The following is a 14,214-nucleotide window of genomic DNA, read 5'->3' as shown; positions in this document are numbered from 1 at the left end:
TTTATTTCAATGGAGTTTAAAGACTTCAGTATGGGTTGGGACTTTGACCACGTTACCTTGTAACCAGGATACCCTCAAAGCAATGGGAAAGTAGAGTCGGCAGTAAAGACAGCCAAAAGACTACTGCAAAAAGCTGTGACTTCTCAAAATGATCCTTATCTAGCATTTTTGGATCATTGCGAACACACCAACAGAAGGCATGGAGTGCAGTCCTGCTCAAAGACTGATGGGTCGAAGGACCAAATCGTTACTTCCAATGAGAGGGAGTCTGTTAATACAGGATCAAATTATTAATGACAGGCACCAAATCCTGTGCAGGAAGCAGCACTCATTGCAAGCTGCTCAATATAACAAGGGAGCCAAAGACCTGCGGCCTCTAAATGTTGGTGAACAGGTGTGGGTACAACCGCAAACAAACCAGGGAAAAGAGTGGCGGAAGGCTTGCCTAAGAGCTCCTGTAGGAATTAGGTCATATGAAGTGGTGACAGAGTCAGGACAGGTCCTGAGGAGAAATAGGAGGCATCTGAGAGGCACTGGACGCTCCAGGCCTCCAGCAAGGACCCAAACTAGCACCCAAGAGGAATCTTACATTGAGAATGCAAACCAGCCATTAATGACAAATAACTCAGAAGAAGAAGGACAAGAAGAAACAAACAGTGAAATATCAGACACGGACAGACTGCAGGATGATAACAGAGTCCTGTCAGAACAACCACAGGGATCCAGAAATACCCAGACTAGAAATGGGAGATGTATCCGAAAACCAAAATATCTAAATGACTATGTGGACTAATATTTAGCACCAATGAAAGACTGCATCTCAGGATCCATATTCCTACAAGAATTAAAAGAGATAGCTTTTGCCATTTCCCCAAAAAGGGAAAAGATGTATCAATATGTATGGAACCAAAAAAAGATAGTGTTTGGTTCCAGGGGGAAGTTTAATATATGTTACACTGCAGTGCAGCGGGAAATAGTTAGTTGATGAGTAAGGCAGTTACACAGACATTAATTGTAACAAGAGCTGAAGTTTATGCATTCTGTTATAAGATGTTCTTTTAATAAATTTGTTAAAACTGCAACTGGAGTCTGAGAGACTATCTTATAAACAGCAGCTTTATACACACAGCACACTCAACTCAGCGTGAGTGAAGGACACTGTGTGGAAATGGAGCGGTTTGATGAACACCCCTGACCGGCTATTCTGTGCTCCAGAAGGCTCCAGGCATTCGAATCCCACACCAAGGGTTCAGTCTGATAGGAAAGAGCAAACTCAAGAGCGCATTGAGATGACCACGTGGTAACGTCCACGTACGTGTGTGCATAGGTGCTCATGCCCCCTCTCCATTCCCCTCATGCCACCTTTTCACCGCTTAATGCGATCAAATAAAACAATTGTTAATTTTTTCTCAAACGGGATTCTCATTGAAATTATTTACATACTGCTTGTGCAATCATGGCACAAATGGTTGTAAAAGCATCTCTGAGATCCCCTTTGTTAAGAAATAGCAGACATATATGGCTTTGCCATTGCTTTTCGGTAATTAGAAGGCCACTAATTGCAGCTACACATCACACTACATATATATATATATATATATATATATATATATATATATATATATATATATATGAGAATATCTATTTACAAATACTTAGAACATTGTGAAGAACATTGGAAAAAAATAATATTGCATACATATGCTTTTACATGTTTTTACCTACTTAACTGCAAAGGGCTTCAGTGCACTTACATATATGTCTATATATGTATACATATGTATTTGTGTTTATGTGTTTATATATGTTTGTAACTCTATATATACTTTCAACCTGTAATACGCACGATATTTGTAATGTGGCAAAGTACCGCGATAAACCACATTTCGCTTGCACACAACAGCGCACCCCTCGTGATCTAGCACTTTATAGGCATTGATGCTGCAAAATTGTATCCTCACTTCAAAATAAAGTGTGTACTGGTTTGGAGCACAAAATACTTACAATAAAACACCCTCAATCTATGCGAACCAGGCTCAGTTTTAGTGCCCCTAAGTAAGGTTGTTCAGCTGTTTGAATTTCTTTACACTCTAATAGTACCCACTGATTTTACCACTAGCATTTTATGATATTTCAAATACATTTCATATATTAAATATCTCTGCTCTAGTGCAGTAATGTTTATTGAGAATGTAAGACAATGCCCGTTTGGATTAGAAAGTGGCATTAAATGGACACTAAACCCAAAATGTTTCTTTCATGATTCAGATAGAGAATACAATACTAGAGAACATTTTATCATAATATTGAGAATTTCCAAATTTGACACTGGTATTACTGGAGCACCTTATAATAAAGGGAGTTTGGATCAATAACTTTTTCAGTGTACTACTGATACCACTAATAAATAATATATCAGTTGTCATATCTATATTAATTAGGTTGGGTAATTCCTAGTATCCAGTTCTCTTACCATATATTAAGCCAGTGATTACGGATCTACCAGTTTCATCCTAGTGCATTATTAGTTCATAGGCTAGTTATCATCAATTAGCATATGCAATAGATATCGATTTATAACTGATGTTGTTTCACAAACGACAATAGAGAATGGTTTACCCCATTATTAGAACCTATAGGTGTTATTGATACTATCTGAGCTCCTGAGCACTTAGGGAATTGCAAACATCATTTTCTCAGTGCAATTCTATACAGTTATTATATTAATATCAGTCTTGGATAGGTAATCACTATTACTATGTTATCCAACCTGTGAACACCAATACACCATACCAGTGCTGACAATAATTCAATTCTCAGCCCCGACCCCTAAGTAGTCAGATATTAAACTACTATTCATTTGCTGCTAACACTTTAGTTTTAATCATACCCATTTTTAAATTTGTTCTAATAAAGAATTATATTTTAAATTAATTGACCAAACAGTTCTCCTATAAGAAGTACACATCGAGTCTTTGGAGTGCTATTACAGTATCCTTGTGTTCAATTCTTTATTGAATATTAGTTATATGCAGAAATATGATTGCCATTGGCTCACCCATGTGTTCAGTTAGAAAACAATAGTACATTGCTGCTCCTTTAACAAATGATACCAAGAGAATGAAACAAATTAGATAATAGAAGTATATTAGAAAGTTGTTTAAAATTGTATTCTCTATCTGAATCATGAAAGAACATTTTTGGATTTCATGACCCTTTAAATGTCCAGATAGGAAAACAGTAGTTGAAGTTATAGGGAGATATTTATCAAGCCGTCAACCGCAAATACGCTGGAATTCCGCAGCGTAATTGTTGCAAGCTTGATCCGACCTTGTTATCAAAGCCTACAGACCGGCAAAAGTTGAAATCTGTGACGTAACATATGATCCGCCGGTCTCAATCCGACACAGATCGATGCTTACGTCATTACAGATGTTCTGAATACACATTTAGCCCTATTTGACACTTTTTCAAAGTTATCGAATAGTTAACAGATACGCTCGCGGCTATTCCGGCCCAGGGTACCTGATTTTCAATCCGCCACCCTGGAGGCCGCGGATGCCATAGGAATCAAGGGGAGTCTGAAAGCAGCGAAAGCTTATGTTTGATGCTACCAGATATCCTATTGATTTATATGGTAGAAAACAAGTAACGTTTATACCTAACACCCTAACATAAGCCCCGAGTCTAAACACCCCTAATCTGCCGCCCCGACATCGCCGCAACCTAAATAAAATTTATTAACCCCTTTTCTGCCGCTCCTGGACCCCGCCGCCACTAAATAAAGTTATTAACCTAAATCCTGCCTCTCCCGGACAACGCCGCCACTAAATAAACGTATTAACCCCTATCCCGCCGCTCCTGGACCCCGCCGCCACTAAATAAACGTATTAACCCCTAAACCTCTGTCCTCCCACATCACTACCACCAACTAAACCTATTAACCCTAACATGCCAGCCCCCCACATCGCCATAAACTAAATTAAGCTATTAATCCCTAAACCTAACAACCCGCTAACTTTAAATTAAAATTACATCCCTATTTTCAAATAAATTTAAACTTAGCTGTAGAATTAAAATAAACTATTTTTAAACTATTAATTAACCTACCCTAACTATTATACTACAATTAAATTAAACTAGTAATTAAATAAACTGAATTACATATTAAAAACCCTACTAAAATTATTTAAATCTACTATTAAACCTAATTACAAATTACTAAATTACAGAAAAAAATTAACGCTAAATTACAACAAAAAAAAAATTACGAGAAAAAAACAAAACACATTATCAAAAATAAAAAAGAATTACACCTAATCTAATAGCCCTATCAAAATAAAAAGCCCCCCCCCCAATAAAAAACCCTAGCCTACAATAAACTACCAATGGCCCTTAAAAGGGTCTTTTGTGGGGCATTGCCACAAAGAAATCAGCTCTTTTACCTCTAAAAAAAAAATACAAACAACCCCCCAACAGTAAAACCCACCAACAAACCCCCCAAATAAAAACCTTATCTAAAATAAAACACAACAAAGGAAGCACTACTCAGGCTTTTCCCCTGTTAAATAATATATGTGTGGGAGTGTTTTTTAGTTAATCTCCCATCTGTAGAGAGGAAATGGTGCTAGTGCATAAAGTAGTAATGTGAACACAAAGAGGGATGACACTAAGAGACAGCGTGCCCCCCCCCCTCACCAAGTATGCACATGTAGCACTCTAGGCCCTGACTATTAGGCAGTGTTTTTCCAATCGGGTTTTAAAATATAACTTTTATTGACATCAACTTAAAATAAAAGTGACAAACAACTTTAGAAACATCTCAGACACTGGTTATGGCTATTTGTGACTGTAATCTGGGGAAACACAGTATCAACTATTCAGGCCTATTAGTAACTCTGATAAGTTATACCCCTTGGTACTATAAGGTTGCTCTGTACAAAATGGATCACCGTGTGTGGGTTTATATGTCCACGCTATACCGTTTTTGGTGAGAATTTAGTGTACTGTTAGTGTATCACTATCTTGTCCACTCTAATATAGTGGATTGATTAACACTCTTAGGAAAATTTAAGTAGTTGATTAAATCTGAAATGTATAAAGTTACACTGGCATATTTGAATTTGAATCTACGATCAATAGGATGAGAGCTCAATCCTATTGGCTGATTGGAACAGCCAATAGGATTTTAGCAGCTCTAATCCTATTGGCTGATTGGAACCTTTCAGCCAATAGGAATGCAAGGGATGCTATCTTGGATGACGTCACTTGCATTCAAGTTCCAGTTTACGGCGGCGACCATATTGAAGAGGAGCTCCGTGCCGGATGTCTTCAAGATGGACCAGCTCCGCGCCGTCTGGATGAAGACTTTGCCGGCTGGATGAAGATGGAAGAGGCCGCCCGGATGAAGACTTCTTGCCGACTGGATGGATCCTTCAAGCGGGACTTCAAGAACTGTAAGTGGATCGTCCAGGGTTAGTGTTAGGTTTATTTAAGGGTTTTTTGGGTGGGTTTTATTTTTAGAGTAGGGTTGGGCAGGTAAAAGAGCTAAATGCCCTTTAAGGGCAATTCCCATACAAATGCCCTTTTCAGGTGGTGGGTTTTATTGTTGGGGGTGTTTTTATTTATTTTTTAGAGGTAAAAGAGCTGTTTTCCCTTTTAAGGGCCATTGGTAGTTTATTGTAGGCTAGGGTTTTTTATTTTGGGTTGGCTTTTTTATTTTGATAGGGCTATTAGATTAGGTGTAATTCTTTTTTATTTTTGATAATGTGTTGTTGTTTTTTTTTCGTAATTTAGTGGTTTTTATTTTTTGTAATTTAACGTTTATTTTTATTGGTAATTTAGTAATTTGAAATTAGGTTTAATAGTAGATTTAAATAATTTGAGTAGGGTTAGGTTTTTTTAATATGTACTTTAGTTTATTTAATTGCTAGTTTAATTTAATTGTAGTATAGTAGTTAGGGTTGGTTAATTAATAGTTTAATATAGTTTATTTAAATTCCACAGGTAAGTTTAAATTTATTTGAAGATAGGGATGGTGTAATTTTAATTTAAAGTTAGCGGGTTGTTAGATTTAGGGGTTAATAGCTTAATTTAGCTTATGGCGATGTGGGGGGCTGGCGGGTTACGGGTTAATAGGTTTAGTTAGTGGTAGTGATGTGGGAGGCCAGAGGTTTACGGGTTAATACGTTTATTAAGTGTCAGCGGGATAGGGGTTAATAACTTTAATTAGGTTGCGGCAGAGTCGGGTAGCAGCGGGATAGGGGTTAATAACTTTATTTAGGTTGCGACGGGGTCGGGCAGTGGCAGGATAGTGGTAGTATAGTGGCGACGTTTAGTGACAGGGTATAAATAAAGTTGGTAAACAGCCGAATAGACGCGAGATCGATAACTGTTAGTTAACAACAGTCCAAACGCTTATCACCCCGTACTTGGTGCGCATCTTTTTGGCGGCTTTTTTTAAAAATAAGGAGAGCATATTCAGGTCCGCGGCCACGATGTTAGGCGATGTTAGGCGAGCGTATTCGCATTGGGATAAGTTCACAAAAAGCAGATAGCAGCTAAGTCACCAGTATAATGCATGAACATCATTGGATTCAGAAATCCCAATCCACCTAACCAAGAGCTTTGCACTATATTTCCATAACAAAATGGACACATCAAATTCTACAACGGGTGACAATAAAGTGCAAATTTTGCCTTTTCAACATGTTTACCAGTTATTCCAAAATGATTTGCAATAATTCTATTATCTTGTGCATGTGTAATATGCGCCATGTTAGATGTCTTGTGCAAAGCCACCTGTAACGGATACCCCGGCTGGATAGCTCCGTCTAACGGGTCCTTCTTCCTCCCTGGTGACTCCAGCTATGTAGCCCAAGAAAATGATTCTAGCAGGAGCCCACCTAAATGACTAGACAGACTAGCATTCAGGTGAAGTAAGAACTGCTTTATTTCACAGAAAACACAGCTTTTATACATTTCCAACAGAAAAGGGGGGTAGTTATAACAAATATTATACAATGAGACAAACATCAGACAATGGTTAGTTAAATAAGATTCTAATCACAAAAGGACAATGAATGACTCATACAATAACATAAAGGCACATAACAGCAGGAGGTCTCAGCATTCGATTGTCTGTGCTTTGTGTAATCTCCTGCTCTGTGTCTCACACCTAGACTGAATGTACAGACACATAAAAGCAGGAGTCATGGGGGGGGGGTGGGACAGGCAATACTGAATTGGGCTGTCACCTTATACTCCAACCAAAAAATGGGGGTAAGAGTTCAACCCCTGCAGCCCAGTATCCATGACAGTGAGGTTGTAGGGGGGTGTAGGGGGGTGGGAGTTTAACCCTTGCAGCCTGGTATCCGTTACAACTCCCCCCTTCCAGTTCGGCAGACCCGTCTAGATCCACACGGGTCTACTTGGGGCTACTTGGGGCTGTCCGACGAGCATTCTATTTCAGTCTCCTGGGAAAGTCCATCGGCATTCCCATTGCCCTTTCCCGGCCTATACCTCAAAATTAAAGGGCTGCAGGGCCAAACTCCATCTTAGTAGACGTCCATTATCTCCCGACACTCGATTAAGCCACACCAGGGGGTTGTGATCGGTGAGGACAGTGAAAGGTCTTCCATATAGGTACGGTTGTAATTTCTTGAGGGCCCATACCAGTGCCAGGCATTCCTTCTCCATCGCCACGTAGCCTACCTCCCTGGGCAGCAGCTTCCTACTGATGTAGGCTATGGGGTGGTCATGCCCTTCCTTGTCCATCTGGCTTAACACTGCTCCCAACCCAAACATGGAGGCATCTGGGTCCCCAGCTGCGGTGTGTTGGCTTGACGCTGAGCTTGCCTGCGGGTGGTCACTGGGCAGGTGTCCAGGGGAGTATCCCCCAAAAAGGTGGAGACAAGTAGGCCTGTTTCCTGCTGTTTCTAGCGAGCCTGAAGGCTTGCACGGAAACAGGGGCATCAAGCTCCATTCGGAGCTTGATAATTCGGCCCATGGTCTTGTTTCATAAAACCTATATTCAGCACTATTCTTTCTGTAATAGACTGGACAAATATTTACATATGTATTTAATAGACATATGCATGATATCAGTACTGCAAACGAGATCTGCTAGAAAAATAAGAAAAAGGAAATTGCAGCTGTAACATCTAGAAATGACAATTGGCGATTGTGATCTTAAAATGGTGGTTTCCTGGATCTAACAGTTTGCTCTTCCGTCTTGTTTATTAGCAACAAAGATTGTTTGCATTGATTTTCACAGAAAACAGAAGTACGAAAAAATATTTTTTTTTAAATTCCAATTTACAGTATATAGAACTTTATTAAATTATCTTATTAGAAATTGAGCAAAGACAAACATTATTCTGTACAGTGAGGTTTTGAACTTTTGGTGATATTTTAGGAGGATATTGATAACAGTCAATATCCTCCTCCTCTTCCTTATAGGCTCGGAAGGCCCCATGGGGTAGCTTGGGCGGTCGGGGAGCCTGCATTCCATGGGCGGATGGAGCCCCTCCTATGGACTGGTGGATTTCTGCTAACTTGAGCTGGGTAACATCTGAGACTATCTTGCTGATGACCTCCTCTGGTGGCTGGGTATCATACAACGCCAAACGCCACTGCACCGCTGTATATCGGACGTGGGTGTCCCCGGGGTGGATACTGTACTTGGTGCTGTAACGGATGGCTCATTGCCCTGGTCATCATTCGACCCACCGGCCGCCTGGTCCTCCCCCAGCATTTCTCTGGTAGAGGTAGTTCTGCTTCTGGTACCCGCAGTTTTCCCTCGAGTCTCCATTCAATAATACTTCTAGCTGGTGGTTTGAATGTCCCAGGAAGTTGGAAGCATCCCACCGCTGCCACCAATTTGACGGATACCCCAGCTACCCCGACTGGGTAGCTCCGCCTAACGGGTACTTCTTCGTCCCTGGTGACTCCAGCTATGTAGCCCAAGAAATGATTCTAGCAGGAGCCCACCTAAATGACTAGACAGACTAGCATTCAGGTGAAGTAAGAACTGCTTTATTTCACAGAAAACACAGCTTTTATACATTTCCAACAGAAAAGGGGGGCAGTTATAACAAATATTATACAATGAGACAAACATCAGACAATGGTTAGTTAAACAAGATTCTAATCAAAAAAGGACAATGGATGACTCATACAATAACAGAAAGGCACATAACAGCAGGAGGTCTCAGCATTCAATTGTCTGTGCTGTGTGTAATCTCCTGCTCTGTGTCTCACACCTAGACTGAATGTACAGACACATAACAGCAGGAGGCTGCAATAATCTCGAACATTCTGAGTCTAGGGGGGGGTTGGGACAGGCAATACTGAATTGAGCTGTCACCTTATACTCCAACCAAAAAAGGGGGGTAAGAGTTCAACCCCTGCAGCCCAGTATCCATGACAGTGAGGTGTAGGGGGGTGGGAGTTTAACCCTTGCAGCCCGGTATCCGTGACACCACCCCCTGCAAATTCGCCGCTAGAAGGGGGTGTCAATCAGCCCGATCATATAGAATCGGGCTGTTAACAGACCGCAGCCTCAGAGGCAGCGGACCAGTGATGGAGCAGCGGTCTTTAGACCGCTGCTTCATAACTGCTGTTTCCGGCAAGCCTGAAGGCTTGCGCGAAAACCGGGGCATCAAGCTCCATTCGGAGCTTGATAATTCGACCCATGGTCTTGTTTCATAAAACCTATATTCAGCACTATTCTCTCTGTAACAGACTAGACAAATATTTACATATGTATTTAATAGACATATGCATGATATCAGTACTGCAAACGAGATCTGCTAGAAAAATAAGAAAAGGAAATTGCCGCTGTAACATCTAGAAATGACAATTGGCAATTGTGATCTTAAAATGGTGGTTTCCGGGATCTAACAGTTTGCTCTTCCGTCTTGTTTATTAGCAACAAAGATTGTTTGCATTGATTTCCACAGAAAACAGAAGTACGAAAAAATCTTTTTTTTTTAAATTCCAATTTACAGTATATAGAACTTTATTAAATTATCTTATTAGAAATTGAGCAAAGACAAACATTATTCTGTACAGTGAGGTTTTAGATATTTTAGACTTTGTCACTTATTTGTTTCACAATATACAGCATGAAAAATGTTAAAATAACTTTATAGAAGATGAGATAAGTTGAAGCCGCTTTCTTTTTTGCGGAAATTAATTTCCCACAGTGTTCTTCTTGATTTTAGATATGTCTGCCACATCAAATAAAAATAAAGAATAAATATATTTTTTATATATTAAAGTTTAAAAAGGTAATCGAGCAAACATGCCCAGTTTACCCATCATGCCCATATACAAATGGCCTTCAGTTTTTTAAAACTTTGCAGAAACACCACTCTATCCAATTGCATAACAAACACATTAACCCATTTCATGTGAACAGCAGCTATTTGTGGTCATTCCGAATACCGTTGTGGGAAAATAGATCGCTTTGATTAAAAAAAATGTTTGATCCTGTGTAAATTGGAAAAATTGAAATCAACCCCAATGTTTTTTTAACCATAACTTTGCGGTTCCAAATAGGTCTTATAGAATCAGAATTAAAGGGACTGAAGGGGAAGTTTACAGAGAGACTTTGGTAATTTAAAAAAGAACTGTATTGTCCCTCAAGATTGTTTTTGTGCAGCCACCAAACACAAACTAGCTCCCAGTAGTACATTGCTGCCCAGAGGTATGCTCTTCACCTAAGGATACCAAGAGAACAGAGAACATTTGCTCATATAATTAAATTTGAAAGCTGTTTTAAACTGAATGCTCCACCTGAATCAGGGAAGTTCATAGCACATAGTAAGCAACAAGTAAAAATGTTGTGAAAATGTTAATATCATTGGGTCTCTGATATAGCGATACTGAACCACCTGATAAAGTAACTAAGTTTCATATAAAAGGTGGCTCTTATTTGAGGTATAACTGGTTGATCTGATCTAATGGTTCAGGTGGGGAGGGGGGCAGTAGTGAAAGGACAGCCAGGTATAATCTGATGTACTCAGTCTAATCTGGTAGAAAAGGATCAGAGAACAGAAAAAGGTATTACATTTTGCAGAGGATAAGCTTGCCTGGACCAGTACACAAGTCTTGCAGAGGGGTGTCAGTAAGATACTGTTAGTATTTTTTGGGGTACAGATAAGTATGATTTATAAGCACAGAGGGATGGATTTTAATATAATGATATTTGTTCGCTTAGTAATGCTCCTGCAGTCAGAAAATGAAGTAATCACTGCAAACTCTCACACACCTCCTGTTTCTATCTGGCTGGGCTGGATTCCTTAACATTGGTGGAAGGGGGGGGGAGCCCACGCAGTTCTCACCTTGTGTACACTGTGTACACCTGCATGACAGGGATTAGATAAACTGCGTCATTATCACTTCATCAATATAGCCCCTGGCATTTCACAGCTAAAATAATAAAAAAGCACAGATATTATAAATAATAAGAGTTAGAGCAGATGAGAGAGACAAGAGTGGGGGGAAGAGAGTCAGAGGATGAGAGGAAGGAAAGGGACAACAGAGAGAGATGAACTTAAAGAGAAATGAAACCCAAATATTTTCTTTCATGATTTAGTTAGAGAATACAATTTAAAAAAAGTGTCCAATTTATTGTTTGCTTTGCTCTCTTCTATTCTTTGTTGAAGAGATATATAGATAGGTAGCATGCACATGTCTGGGACACTACATGACATAAAATAGTGCTGCCATCTAGTGCTTTTGCTAATGTATAACATTGTTGCAAAACTTCTTTCATATAGTGTTGCAGACACGTGCGCACTCCTGAACTTACTTTTCAACAAAGGAAAATAAGAAAACAAAAAAAAATGATAATATAAGTAAGCCGGAATGTTGTTTAAAATTGTATTTTCTATCTGAATCATGAAAGAAAAATGCTGGGTTGTATGTCCCTTTAAGGTGCCATAAAACAATTTGAGTTATGTGCTTATTACAGAAGGATCAATTAAGGTAAAACAATGTGTGGGGGGAAAAAGTTTTAAAGAAGCTTATAAAAGCTTTGGCTGCATTATATATTTAGATACTTATGTTAGTTCATACTGTTTTATGTCCCTTTAAGGAATACGAGTGAGATGTGCAGGATTAGAGAGACATGGAGGAATAGAAATAATTGAGGAACAGGAGGAGATGACAGACAACAACAAAACAGGAAAAGAGATGGGAAGAGAGGAAAGAAATGAGAAAGCAGTTAAAAGAGCAGAATACAAGAGAGCATAGAGAGGAGATTGTTGATGTGTACACATGGATAGGACTGTGGTGTATTTCGTGTTTGCTCTTCCCTAGGAACTTACAAATTATAGCTTCTATTTGCTACATATATTTCTCACATCTGGGGACCAGGGACACTTGGAGGATTTGTGCACCCTGAACTAAACAACCCCAGCTCACTGATTTGTAATCAAATTAGTAAATACAACAGGTGAGATTACATATACGGCGCCGCATTTAAATGCGGCGCGTATATTTCACCCGTCGACCGCTATTTTTACTCGAATAAGCTAATATAGAACCGTGTTGCAAGTTGGTATCACATATTCAGCGCAAGGATTTACGCAGCGAAAATTGAGAAATTTCACTCTATTTTCACCTTGCCACACATAGACAGACACAGCAAGCCTTACGATGAAAATGTGAGCACCGTAACTCCCTGAAAATATAAACTAACACCTAATGCATGCGCAATATATACCTGTCAACCACAATCCCCCACCGCAATAACTAATAAAGTATATTAACCCCTAATCCGCCGAACCCACACATCACAATATGCCTAATTAAACTATTAACCCTTAATCCACCATTCAACCACATTGCAAACTACCTAATAAAGTATATTAACCCCTAATCCGCCGAACCCCCACATCGCAATATGTCTAATTAAACTATTAACCCCTAATCCGCCATTCACCCGCATCGCAAACTACCTAATAAAGTATATTAAACCTTAAATCGCCAAACCCCACAACGCAATTAACCTAACTAAGCTATTAACTCCTAAACCGCCAAACCCCCACAACGCAAATAACTAATTATAACTAATAATAACTAATAACTAAAAAAAAAGCCTAAATTTAGGCCCTAGATAGGTACTCAGGGTTCCTGAAGTCCGGTGGTGAAGTCTTTTTCCAAGTGGCGACATCTTCTTCCATTGCGGCAACTTCTATCTTCATCCAGGACCGCAGAACTGAAGACTGCAGAACTAAAGACCATCGACCGGAGGGGGGCGGAGTCTGTCGCCGAAGGGATCAGACGTGTATGTAGAGAGCTCCCTGTCCAAAGCTAGCATATCTGGGGATAATCGTGGCACATAAGCTTTGATTTAACTGAAAACCTTCAGACACTTGTTAAAATATTGCAGGAAGCTAAGAAGGAACTCTAGGATTTTATAGTTTGCCAGGGTGACCTTATAACACCATACAGAAAGGCAACATGGAAGACCTCCACGTGGTGCTACAGACCGTACTGGCAGAATTCAGGAGGGATCTACTAGCTCAACTTCAGCGGCTATTGTACAAAATTCCACATCTGGACACTTTGATTGAGCCTAGACACGCTGAGAGACAAAAGAGAGAAGTATCATTACTAAGAAGGGGTTATGAGCCGGATGCCATTCCATTGCTCTCTCAGAGCAATAATAGCATAAGACTTTCATCTACGCTATGCAGAGAGCCTCCTTCCACGCTGCCTGGGAGCAGTCCGAGGTCTATGTCTACCCTTGCTGATGAAGATGGAGAGGTCTGGCTGATGGGAGTTTCTGTACAGAGATGAGGTTTTTCATATGGGCCTGTGAGCCTTGCCATATCGGCACAGTTGAGGCGGCATGCACTGTCAAAATATGCAACGCAGCTCGATTTTGATGGCATAGCAAACGGAGCTCCTCTCATTTCCAAGCAGCGTTTGAGGAAGGTGGATGATTCCTGGCTCCAATTTGATAGATTGGGAACACGTCTATCGTTGCCAAAGGGCGATATTTCCATTGTTCAGAGCCGGTACAGCGGATGTCACTGTGGGACCCAGGCGGATCTGTTTCTACAGGACTGGCTTCAAGCAGCCATAGCGATTTGCCCACGGGCTAAGTGATTCCTAGAGGCATTGACTAAAGGTTCTGTATTATAGCTTCTCAAATCTATTCTGTTCTATCCGGACTTATTGGCTGCTCTGAAGAACTGT

This window comes from Bombina bombina, chromosome 1 (genome assembly GCF_027579735.1).
Source record: "Bombina bombina isolate aBomBom1 chromosome 1, aBomBom1.pri, whole genome shotgun sequence".
NCBI lineage: Eukaryota > Metazoa > Chordata > Amphibia > Anura > Bombinatoridae > Bombina > Bombina bombina.
The sequence above is the reverse complement of the archived record's forward strand: the minus strand, read 5'-3'. Positions refer to the sequence as shown.